The sequence below is a fragment of the Procambarus clarkii genome, chromosome 73, assembly GCF_040958095.1.
Source record: "Procambarus clarkii isolate CNS0578487 chromosome 73, FALCON_Pclarkii_2.0, whole genome shotgun sequence".
NCBI lineage: Eukaryota > Metazoa > Arthropoda > Malacostraca > Decapoda > Cambaridae > Procambarus > Procambarus clarkii.
The window spans coordinates 22,458,962-22,472,510 of NC_091222.1; the positions used below are offsets into that span (position 1 = coordinate 22,458,962).

The window sequence follows — 13,549 nt, forward strand, 5'->3', positions numbered from 1 at the left end:
TTTTGGGAAAGTTAATTGAATTGCAAATACCATTCATCTTCATATTGAAAAATATAAATTAATAAATGATCCACAACATGGTTTTGCAAATTGCTTTTAATGTTTTTAATGATAGCAAACAAATTGCTATCATTTTATTCCAGCATAGTTGACCAGTTGATTATAGTAAAGTTTGAGATGTTGAGTAACTTGACTTTAGCAAAGCTTTTGATACAGTGCCACATGAAATACTGATTAAAAAGATAGAGGTTCACGGTATTGGGGGTTCTATTAAGTTGGATCACAGCATGGCTATACCAAAGGAAATAAAGTAATTATAATTGGAGTCATTTTTGTCAGAGTGGGAAATTGTTGTAAGTGGAGTACCTCAAGACTTTGGTCTGGGACCTCTATTATTCATAATATATATAAATGATTTAGATTTAGGTTTGAGCAGCAATATTTGCAAATTTGCTGATGAATAAAAAAATCGGGATTTTTTATTCATCGGCAAAATAAACACGGAAGAAGATTCACTATCACTTCATGACGATCTACACAGCGTTTGAAGTGGTCAAAAGACTGGTAGATTCAGTTTACTGCAGACAAATGTAGTTTTTTAAAGTTAGTTTAGTTAAGTTTTAATGTTAGGTAGTGATGATAGAGTTACAAGATACGAGTTAAATGGTAATAAACTGCAACCAATATATGACGGCTGTAATAAACAGTAATAAACTGCGACCAGTATATAACGGCTATAGTTAAGACAAGATATTATGGAGAATTCATTTAGTTATTAAAGTTTATCCGTTCCAGGTGGCTTGCCATGCGTTCTAACCACTTGACATAATATACTAAATAAAGCCATTTATAATAAATATAGTCTATATTTGAGTATATAGCATAATAGTATATAACAGACATAGAACACTTGATGTACATAATTAACGGAGTCTCATAGCCTGGAATACCCTTATGTCCCCCTGAACCTCACCAACAAATCCAACATTCTGAAGATCCAACGAGTACAAAACAAAGCACTTCGCTTTGCGGAGGGCCCGACTCTGATGGACAGGGTAAGAACTGACCAAATCCATGAGACGCTCAACATGAAGCCAATGAACATCAGGCTCAGCTACCTGGCCAGAAGACAGCTGTACCGAATGAAGAACATGTATGTCCCAGACCCCGAAGATCCCTACGTAGCAGAAAACACCACCAGCGGCTACGAGATCCACGAACCACCACACAGCACCAGAAGAATCACTCTCCTACAAAAAGTGATCAGACACATCCATGATGAGGCCTTCCCAAGACCTCAAATACTAAGCGGCCTGCCAGACGACCCAGATGAGTGACCCATCCCGGACCCGATCTACACCAAATGAAGAATAAAGAAAAATAAATAAATAAATAAAAAAAATAAAACTCCTACAAAAAAAATACAAAACCAAAAAACCGTTTGTCGTGGCATCAGAAGTGTAACTACCCTGATGTTGCTAAGATTAACCTCCTTCAGCCAGCTCCATCGGCTCTAGTGCTTTAGGACACCAACAAGGTCACAAACACTAGCCCCCCAGCCAATGTACTGACAACCCAACATAACACATACGCAAACAAACATACACAAATATCAACCCATGGTGGACAGGCCACCGAACTTTCAAACCTCCTCTCTCTCTACACCCGCATCCTCTTCCTGAATTTCAACTCCCCATCCTTTCCAATCCGTATGGACATCAAAGCTAAAGGAGTCTCTTCTCTCACGCTCCAGATGATGCGTCGCTAAGAAATGGTTTTGACTGTCTTTTATCAACAATGTGAAGGAGACCTTGGGTTTATTTGTGATTTAATTATATTCAGTCCTGGAGAATCATTTTTTATCCATTTTGGTCTCCTGACCATTTTGGTTTTTAAAAATTATTGGATATAAATTTTACAGGGTTAGAGAAATTAGGTGACGTAGGAACATTTCAATAGTTAAGACCTCATTTCAGTACTTCGGGAGCCGGTCGGTCGAGCGGACAGCACGCTGGCCTTGTGATCCTGTGGTCCTGGGTTCGATCCCAGGCACCGGCGATAAACAATGGGCAGAGTTTCTTTCACCCTATGCCCCTGTTACCTAGCAGTAAAATAGGTACCTGGGTGTTAATCAGCTATCACGGGTTGCTTCCTGGGGGTGGAGGCCTGGTCGAGGACCAGGCCGCGGGGACACTAAAGCCCCGAAATCATCTCAAGATAATTGTAACCATTTACAATAGCCATTTTGTATGGCTAACTATTGCAAATCAATGTTAGTAGTAATTGGTGTCCGAATTTCCGATAATTGATTTAGGAATTGGTTCATAATGATAAAATATGTTTGGCTTATTTTTATTACGAAAGAATATAAAGTAATACATGACCTCAGAAAATTTCACTTCACCAACTGAGTCCTCTGAGTTAAATTACCTAATTTCCTATATTCATTGAAGACTCCATTATGGCAGAGAACCTAATTATTTTGCCTGCCTTCATGAGGCAAAAGTGATTCAATTTATTACATCTCTCAAATTAATCAGATGAAAAACAACAAAATTAGACAGCAGATAAAATGTCAGTTCTAAGTGGACACATAATTAATGCTGGAAGTAAGTAGTGAGCAGCAAGACTGGCACACTGGGTCTCCTCGAGTGTTACAACAGTAATCATGCCACGCTGGGTCCCCACGATACAAGAGGGAAGGAGGCAGCAGTAACAATGCCACGCTGGTTCCCCCACGAGTTTATACAAGGGGGAAAGAGGCCTCAGTAGCAATGCCACACTGGTTACTACGGTTCCTCATCATCTTGATGTAGCCTTCATCACCCAGAGTTGTGCCCCAAGAGTTCTTCACCAGCCAGTAGTCAGTTCCGTCCTCCGTAGTGCCATAACCCACAACCAGAACACCGTGGCCAAGATTCGTTGAACTACATTCTGGCTCGTCATAAACACCTGTAATATATATATTCATCCTTCAATAATACAATATTTAACAAATTATTTGTTCAGAAACTCATAATTCCTACAAAATATATAAGATTCCGAATTTAAAGGCATTAAATTAAATGGAAGAATAAATACTGTGCTACAACGTGGGAATTGTCGATATGGTGAGTGAGACGCGCCACCCCATTGACATGATTGTGTGTATACATGGACACACACAGTGTGTGTGCGAACATGACACTTTCTGGTAGAAAACATGATGAATACTTAACGCACTATGAGAAAGAAAGTATGATATATATTCAAAGACTTTAGAAAACACAGCAGATCTAAGAAAGACCTGAGAATCGTTGAACAATAAAGGTCTCATGCAATAAAAACAATTTATATACACACATGATGCACATTTCACGTTTATATGAGCATGCAGAAATATACTGATCACCTGCAGTAAAATGTGATCTATGTATACATTTACAATAAAAAAACTTACCATGATGGTAAAACTGGATTGACCCGTGTGAGGCATCAATGGCAACAGATACTGGTCCAACTGTGGCAACAGCTTTCTTCAGTGCATCTTCACTTCCCTCGCGAATATGAACAAAGCCAGTCACTTTAGCACCAGATTGCTTGTTGTTTATATTGACACTTTCCTTCCTAATAGAGTAAGGTTACAATATTATTATGTACAAAAATATGAAAAACACATATGTACATTATATATAAATGTGTAATATTTGCTTATATTATAGGCAAATATGTTATGCAAATGCTTATTATTCTATCTGTTAAAAAGTTTAAAACCAGTTTTAAATATGTAAAATATAATTATCATTAAATGTGTATTTACCTTGATATATGGATAAAAATCTTCAGTGTCAATCACAAAAAAGCAAATATTACGAACTCTGTTGACCAAACCACACACAGACTGCAATATTTGCAGACTCCTCATCAGCTAATATTACAAACTACTCACTGTTTAAAAGTTTAAAAGTTCAAGACCACATCCCAGGTAAAATATAATTATCATGAAACGTGTATTTACCTTCTTCTTGTAAGGATAAGAATCTTCAGTGTCAATCCCACCATTGTCCTCAATGTACTTGAAGGCAGCTGTCATCAGTCCACCGTCACAGCCACCATTGCCGTACTTGGTGGAACAGTCAATCAAGTTCTGCTCAGAAAGGCTCACCAGCTTACCCGTCTGGCGGAAGTGTTGACCTTCCAGTGACCCGGTCTGTGGAGCACACAAACATTACTTTGTAAAACATCATCGAAACTTGTAAGTTCTTTATATGATCATTATTAATATATGAGAAAATGTTAATATTTGCTCATATATCAATATTTTTATATAATAATAATAAAACCATTACAAATGAACTTCCAAGATGTCATTAATGTTCTATATTAATAACTATAAATAGGAATCATTAGATTAAGAATTACATTACAAACAAAATAAGTTAGATGATAATACTCACAGCTGAGAAAGCCCAGCATGATCCACATTTTCCTTGGTCCTTTACTGGGGTGACTGCTCCCTTCTTTCTCCAGTCAACAGTCTTGGGAAGGATAACATCATCTTCCGGCTCAATGTATGTGGAACCATTGTACATGCTGTTTAATCTGTATCTTTCGGTGTGGTTCGTATGGAAACCTGCCATTGTTGACAAAAACTCCGTCTGAAGCTGCAAGAAATATTACATCACGTAAGTCACTGGGCAATAAGGGTTATTTAACAAATGAGTTTTGTTCATCCTGAGCCTGTATGACTTGTGTCCTGTTGCATACAGCTTATTGTGTGCAGCAATCTTGAGTCTATTTTCCATATAGATGTTCATGCGGAACGAGTCTTCAACATCAGTGGCGTATTTCTTGTCATGTTCAATCTAAAAAAATATTTTTTGATTATTACACTATTTCTTCTCCCAATCTCGGGAGGCAAGATAAATGATTTTAAGAATATATGAAGTTAAATATATGAAGATGTAATACAGTTGTTACAAGCACAATAATTTTTCAGATAAATACATCAGCAACGGCTTTTAATGACATAAACAATAACAAGAAGTTGGCAAGGAACGCTTTAGTTCACCACTAGTAGCATCCATCACACCTGACTTTCCTGACTGCACTCAATAAATCTCTTCACCAACGTTGACACTGAAGTGACCAGTGTTACCAGCGAATTTGAAGTCAAAACAAATATAACTTCTTTATTTGCAAGAATAGTCTTTACATGAAACCTGTTATCATATTGTTGTGCAGTACGTTATCATATTATGTTATCATATTGTTGTGCAGTACGCTATCATATTGTTCGCTCATTAATTTTTAACCTAATGTAAAATGATGGCAACTGTTACACTATTCTCCCCTAAAACATGTTAAAGCTTTCTTCTTAAAGAACTCTTAAAAATAATTAATGTTGGTAACGTTCTTACCTTAAATGTCTCCCACTCTTCCTGCACAACAGAAGAGTAAGGTACTGCAGATATTGCGGCAAGAGCGGCCACCAACACTGATGCTGCCAAGTACTTCATCTAGTGGGAAAGAAAAAATAAGTATCATAATAGTAACAATTTCAATAATAATTAACATCACTTTAGTCTCATAACAGACTGATGCGACTGTAACACGTTGGAAATGAGAGATAAATTTTCAAAGACTTTCACAAGTGAATAGTAATTTTCACAAGTGAATAGTAATCTAGAATCAAAAATATTAATAATTTTTTTCAACAGAAGCACGTTTTCTAATTTTCGATTTTGTTTTGAATGCAATTTGATGTGAAACAATTGTAATTATTATAATAATTGCTATGATATAGACCATAAATCAGTATAATAATTTAAATGTGAGAACATAAATCCCATTAATGATATATCTGGGAACATGTTAATACTCAATCCTCCATTTACCTTGCCTGGAATTCTGGCCGACGTTGATTGAATGACTAACACTGCTGCTCGATAATGACAAACATATACACTTAGTGAGGACGCGCAGGCGGGGCAGAGGTGAGATGGATCAGGGTCAAAGGTGAGCAACTGAAAAGTGGTGTTTCTCGCTCTTTGAAACCTTCGCAGAATTTATTGCTCTCGTGGCGTTAGTTTTGCTGCTGGACTTTGAATACGTTCTAATTTATCAATATATTTTTTCTCAATATGGAATGTAATATTCTTGTACAGGATGGTACAATATGTAGTGGGTATACTCTTTAGTTGTACGCTGTTAAATGGTTTACTAGTGACTGTAGTAGAGAATGGTTCACTAATGTATGGTACACTAGTGAATGTATAAGAGAATGGTTCACTAATGAATGGTACACTAGTGAATGGTACCCAAGTGAATGGTACCCAATTGTATGGTATACTGTAGAATAGTACAATAGTGAAAGGTACCCAAGTGAATGGTACCCAATTGAATGGTACACTGTAGAAGAGTACACTAGTGAATGTGCAGGGAATGATTTTCTCAGTTCCAACCAAGAAACAAAAAATAATAGCGGTAATAATAAAGGAAAAAAATAGTGGTGGTACCCAGTGTAGGAAAAATAAAAGTGACACCCAGATAAAGAAAAATAATATATTAACACTAATATAAGTATATAATAGCGGTTCCCACTAATAAAAGTGTAACGTCTATTGTGGGAAAGTTACATAAATCGATAATTGCAAATACAACTCGTCTTCATCTATAAAAACATAAATTAATAAATGATTAGCAACATGGTTTTACTAATTACCGTTCATGTTTAAAAAATTTGCTATCATTTTATTCCAGCACAGTCGAGGCAGTTGATAGTGGTAAGTGGTTGATAGTAGTGATGTTGTGTACCTTAACTTTAGCAAAGTTTTTGATACAGTGCCACATGAAAGACTGATTAAAAAGATAGAGACTCATGGTGTTGGGGTGCTATATTAAGTTGGAATAGGGTATAGCTATACCAAAGGAAACAGAGAGTTTCCACTCACCAGAAAGGGAAAATGTTATAAGTGGAGTGCCTCAAGGATCTGTCCTGGGACCTCTGTTGTATATAATGTATATATAAATGATTTAGATTCAGGTTTGAGTAGCAACATTTGCAAATTTGCCGATGATACGAAAATCGGTAGGGAAATTAATTCGGAGGAGGACTCACTATCACTTCAAGTTGATCTAGATAGGGTTTTGAAATGGTCAAAGGATTGTCAAATGCAGTTTAATGCTGATAAATGTAAAGTTCTGAGGCTAGGTAATGATGATAGAGTTACAAGATACGAGCTAGATGGTGTTGAGATTGCGAAGTCGGATTGCGAAAGGGATCTGGGAGTTAGAACAAAGGAAGTTGTAGTGAAGGACCTGGTGACTCTAGTGGGAGCCCTGAGGACAGAGTTGGACTCTCTGCGGGAGGAGGTGCGTCAGCTTAAAAAACAACGAGAAGTAACGAAGGAGGAGACCAGCAGTAAAGGGACCTCGTCTTGGAGAGTTGCGAAAGACAGGGGCCTTAAGAAGACTTTGATAAAGCCGCCTTCAAACGCCATAGCAACTTCAAATTCATTTGACGTTTTGGAGGACGAGTGCTGTGGAGAGACTGTGGATCGCGCAAAAGGGAAAGCAACGAAGAGAAAGGAAGCGCAGGCCCCTCAGAAAGTAAAGAAAGTACCTAAGCAAACATTAGTTGTGGGAGATTCCCAGATAAGGTATTTGGATAGAACGTTTTGTGCTAGAGATAGGGGGAACAGGTTAAGGGTTTGCTATCCCGGAGCTGGCATTGGTGATATTATAAACAACATGAATGATATTATGGCTGGTAATGGGAACAATCCCATTATTTGCATTAGCGTGGGAGGAAATGATGTTGGTCGAGTCAGGAGTGAGGAACTGATTCAGAGGTATAAAACAGCCATAGAGTTAGTTAGGAGCAAGGGAGGAATCCCGATCATATGTGGCATTCTTCCAAGAAAGGGAGTGGGAAATGAATGGATATCGAGGGCACTTGGTGTCAATTGCCGGCTGGAAAGATATTGCAAATCAAATGCAATATCTTTCATAGACAACTGGGAACACTTCTATGGAAGAAATGAAATGTATGCTCGTGATGGGGTGCATCTATCGAGAGCTGGGGTTGTTGCTGTTGCGAACTCGTTAGAAGAAGTGGTTAGAGGTGTTTGTTTGGGTTTAAACTGTTAGTAGATAGAGGTATGGGAATTGATTTGGAGGAAGGAGGTAATAAAAGTATGTGTTTGTGGGCGAAAGGAATTGGCAAAACGATCAGGGAAAGAGAAGGTCCGCAAAATAACAATTCACTTAGGGTATATTACACTAACAGTAGAAGTCTAAGAAATAAAATTAACGAATTAAATGCTCTTGTCTGCACAGAAAAAATAGATATTATTGCACTTACCGAAACGTGGATGAATGTAGAAAATAGAGAACTATTAGCTGAATATCAAATATATGGATTTAAACTATTTCACACAGATAGATATATTAGACGAGGAGGTGGAGTAGCCATATATGTTAGGGACAATTTGAAATGTAGTCTCAAAGAGGGAATCAAAACAGAGCCACACACAGAAACTATTTGGATTGAATTAAACGAAAAAGCTAATAATATTATAATAGGAGTAATATATAGGCCACCAAATTTAGACAGAATGGAAGCAAAGCATCTATGGGATGAAATATCTAGAGCATCTAGATCTAACAGTATTTATGTCATGGGTGACTTTAATTTTAGCGGAATAAACTGGTTGAACAAAACAGGGAATAGTGAAGCAGAAGATTTTCTAGAATTAATTGACGATTGCTTTCTTACGCAACACATTAAGGAACCAACACGGGAAAATAATATTTTAGATTTAGTGTTAACTAACAGGGAAACGCAAATTAATGACATCGAAATAGGGAGTGAGCTAGGGAGCAGTGATCACAAAGAAATCAGATTTAGCATAGAATGGAATAGACCAGTAGGAGAAAATTCTGTTAAAGTGCCAGATTTTCGAAAAGCTGATTTTAATAGCCTAAGAAATTTTTTGGGTCAAATTGATTGGAAAGGCTTGGGTATGGGGTGTGGGCCGGTATTGGAGCGAGACATGAACCCAGCGATAGGTGACTTAAATGGGGATTTCGATGTGGATTCAATATATAACTTATTTAAGAATATTCTAAACAAAGCACAGGAACGTAGTATACCATACAAATTGAATAGATCGTATACTAATGACCCAAAGTGGATAACAAAGAATTTGAAGAACCTTATAGGTAAAAAGAGAGCTTGGTACAAAAGGATTAAAAATGGGGAGGTCACTTTAGAACAGGAATTCGTACAACTGGTTAGCAATGTTAAAAAAGAGATAAGGAAAGCAAAAAGAAACTATGAAGTTCGCATAGCAGGGCAAGCAAAGACAAATCCTAAAGGGTTTTTTCAGTTATATCGTACTAAGACTAGGGAAAGGATAGGTCCATTAAAAACTGAGACAGGTCAAATAACAGATAGTGATGAAGAGATGAGTAGTATTTTTAATAAATATTTTGTATCTGTATTTACTAAAGAGGAACTTAACAATATGCCTTCAGCCGAACAAGTCTATGTGGGTGGGGACGAGGACAGGTTGACGAGTTTAGCAGTTACCAGGGAGGATGTTCTTAAACAAATAGTAAAACTCAAACCAAACAAATCCCCAGGGCCGGATGAAGTGTTTGCTAGGGTGCTTAAAGAATGCAAAGAGGAGCTTTGTGACCCACTGTCAACCATATTTAATAAATCAATAGAGTCAGGCAGAGTGCCAGAGTTTTGGAAAGTTGCTAATGTGATACCAGTTTTTAAGAAAGGAGATAGATCACTTGCGTCTAACTATCGACCAATTAGCCTAACGTCTATTGTGGGAAAGTTACTCGAATCTATAATAGCAAATAAAATTCGTCTTCATCTTGAAAAACATAAATTAATAATTGAGTCGCAACATGGTTTTATAAATGGCCGTTCATGTTTAACAAATTTGTTATCTTTTTATTCTAGCATTGTTGAGGCAGTTGATAGTGGTAAGGATTGCGATGTTGTATACCTTGACTTTAGCAAAGCTTTTGATACAGTGCCACATGAAAGACTGATTAAAAAAATAGAGTCTCATGGTATTGGGGGTGCTATATTAAGCTGGATTAGGGCATGGCTATACCAAAGGAAACAGAGAGTTAGTATAAATGGAATCAAGTCAGAGTGGGAAAATGTTGTAAGTGGAGTGCCTCAAGGCTCTGTCCTGGGACCTCTGTTGTTTATAATATATATAAATGATTTAGATTCAGGTTTGAGTAGCAACATTTGCAAATTTGCCGATGATACGAAAATCGGTAGGGAAATTAATTCGGAGGAGGACTCACTATCACTTCAAGTTGATCTAGATAGGGTTTTGAAATGGTCAAAGGATTGGCAGATGCAGTTTAATGCTGATAAATGTAAAGTTCTGAGGTTAGGTAATGATGATAGAGTTACAAGATACGAGCTAGATGGTGTTGTGATTGCGAAGTCGGATTGCGAAAGGGATCTGAGAGTTATGATTAGTAAGAATTTAAAACAAAAGGATCAATGCATAAATGTTCGTAATAAGGCAAATCGAACACTTGGATTTATTAATCGCAGCGTTAGTAACAAGACACCTGGTGTGGTTCTCAAGCTATATCTTGCTCTAGTTAGGCCCCATTTAGATTATGCAGTTCAGTTTTGGTCGCCATATTATAGAATGGATATAAATTCTCTTGAACGTGTCCAGCGTAGGATGACTAAGTTAATTCCCCAAATTAGAAATCTCTCATATGAAGAAAGATTAACAAAGCTTAAGTTGCATTCACTGGAAAGGCGAAGAGTTAGGGGTGACATGATAGAGGTTTACAAGTGGATGAATGGACATAACCGGGGGGATATTAATAGGGTATTAAAAGTATCAACACAGGACAGAACACGAAACAATGGATATAAATTGGATAAGTTTAGATTTAGGAAAGACTTGGGTAAATACTGGTTCAGTAACAGGGTTGTTGATTTGTGGAACCAATTGCCGCGTAACATTGTGGAGGTGGGGTCCCTCGATTGCTTCAAGCACGGGTTGGACAAGTATATGAGTGGGATTGGGTGGTTATAGAATAGGAGCTGCCTCGTATGGGCCAATAGGCCTTCTGCAGTTATCTTTGTTCTTATGTTCTTAAAGGCAACTGCAGAAGGCCTATTGGCCCATACGAGGCAGCTCCTATTTATAACCACCCAATCCCACTCACATACATGTCCAACCCATGCTTGAAACAATCGAGGGACCCCACCTCCACAATAAGAACAAAGGCAACTGCAGAAGGCCTATTGGCCCATACGAGGCAGCTCCTATTTATAACCACCCAATCCCATTCATATACTTGTCCAACCAGGGCTTGAAACAATCGAGGTACCCCACCTCCAGCACGTTACGCGGTAATTGGTTCCACAAATCAGCAACCCTGTTACTGAACCAGTATTTACCCAAGTCTTTCCTAAATCTAAACTTATCATATTTATACCCATTGTTTCGTGTTCTGTCTTGTGTTGATACTTTTAATACCCTATTATTATCCCCTTTGTTATGTCTATTCACCCACTTGTAAACCTCTGTCATGTCACCCCTAACTCTTCGCCTTTCCAGTGAATGCAACTTAAGCTTTGTTAATCTTTCTTCATATAATTAAACAATTAGAAAAACTAAAACCAAACAAATCCCCAGGGCCGGATGAAGTGTTTGCCAGAGTGCTTAAAGAATGCAAAGAGGAGCTTTCCGAGCCACTGTCTACCATATTTAATATATCAATAGAGTCAGGCAGAGTGCCAGAGTCATGTAAGGTAGCTAATGTGGTACCAATTTTTAAGAAAGGAGATAGATCACTTGCGTCACACTATCGGCCAATTAGCCTAACGTCCATTGTGGGAAAGTTACTTGAATCAATAATTGCAAATACAATTCGTCTCCATCTTGAAAAACATAAATTAATAAATGAGTCGCAACATGGTTTTACAAATGGCCATGTTGCGACTCATGGACTTGACTCCATTTATACTAACTCTCTGTTTCCTTTGGTATAGCCATGCCCTAATCCAGCTTAAGAACATAAGAACATAAGAACATAAGAACATAAGAACATAAGAACAAAGGTAACTGCAGAAGGCCTATTGGCCCATACGAGGCAGCTCCTATTCTATAACCACCCAATCCCACTCATATACTTGTCCAACCCGTGCTTGAAACAATCGAGGGACCCCACCTCCACAATGTTACGCGGCAATTGGTTCCACAAATCAACAACCCTGTTACTGAACCAGTATTTACCCAAGTCTTTCCTAAATCTAAACTTATCCAATTTATATCCATTGTTTCGTGTTCTGTCCTGTGTTGATACTTTTAATACCCTATTAATATCCCCCCGGTTATGTCCATTCATCCACTTGTAAACCTCTATCATGTCACCCCTAACTCTTCGCCTTTCCAGTGAATGCAACTTAAGCTTTGTTAATCTTTCTTCATATGAAAGATTTCTAATTTGGGGAATTAACTTAGTCATCCTACGCTGGACACGTTCAAGTGAATTTATATCCATTCTATAATATGGCGACCAAAACTGAACTGCATAATCTAAATGGGGCCTAACTAGAGCAAGATATAGCTTGAGAACCACACCAGGTGTCTTGTTACTAACGCTGCGATTAATAAATCCAAGTGTCCGATTTGCCTTATTACGAACATTTATGCATTGATCCTTTTGTTTTAAATTCTTACTAATCATAACTCCCAGATCCCTTTCGCAATCCGACTTCGCAATCACAACACCATCTAGCTCGTATCTTGTAACTCTATCATCATTACCTAACCTCAGAACTTTACATTTATCAGCATTAAACTGCATCTGCCAATCCTTTGACCATTTCAAAACCCTATCAAGATCAACTTGAAGTGATAGTGAGTCCTCCTCCGAATTAATTTCCCTACCGATTTTCGTATCATCGGCAAATTTGCAAATGTTGCTACTCAAACCTGAATCTAAATCATTTATATATATTATAAACAACAGAGGTCCCAGGACAGAGCCTTGAGGCACTCCACTTACAACATTTTCCCACTCTGACTTGATTCCATTTATACTAACTCTCTGTTTCCTTTGGTATAGCCATGCCCTAATCCAGCTTAATATAGCACCCCCAATACCATGAGACTCTATTTTTTTAATCAGTCTTTCATGTGGCACTGTATCAAAAGCTTTGCTAAAGTCAAGGTATACAACATCGCAATCCTTACCACTATCAACTGCCTCAACAATGCTAGAATAAAAAGATAACAAATTTGTTAAACATGAACGGCCATTTATAAAACCATGTTGCGACTCAATTATTAATTTATGTTTTTCAAGATGAAGACGAATTTTATTTGCTATTATAGATTCGAGTAACTTTCCCACAATAGACGTTAGGCTAATTGGTCGATAGTTAGACGCAAGTGATCTATCTCCTTTCTTAAAAACTGGTATCACATTAGCAACTTTCCAAAACTCTGGCACTCTGCCTGACTCTATTGATTTATTAAATATGGTTGACAGTGGG

General features: G+C 37.6%; 1 pseudogene; it reads right to left on the reverse strand.

Annotated features, from left to right (window-relative positions):
* Positions 1-2,743: 2,743 nt before the first annotated feature.
* The window catches only part of LOC138356661 (cathepsin L-like peptidase), a 47,337-nt pseudogene continuing 36,531 nt past the window's right edge, over positions 2,744-13,549 (reverse strand).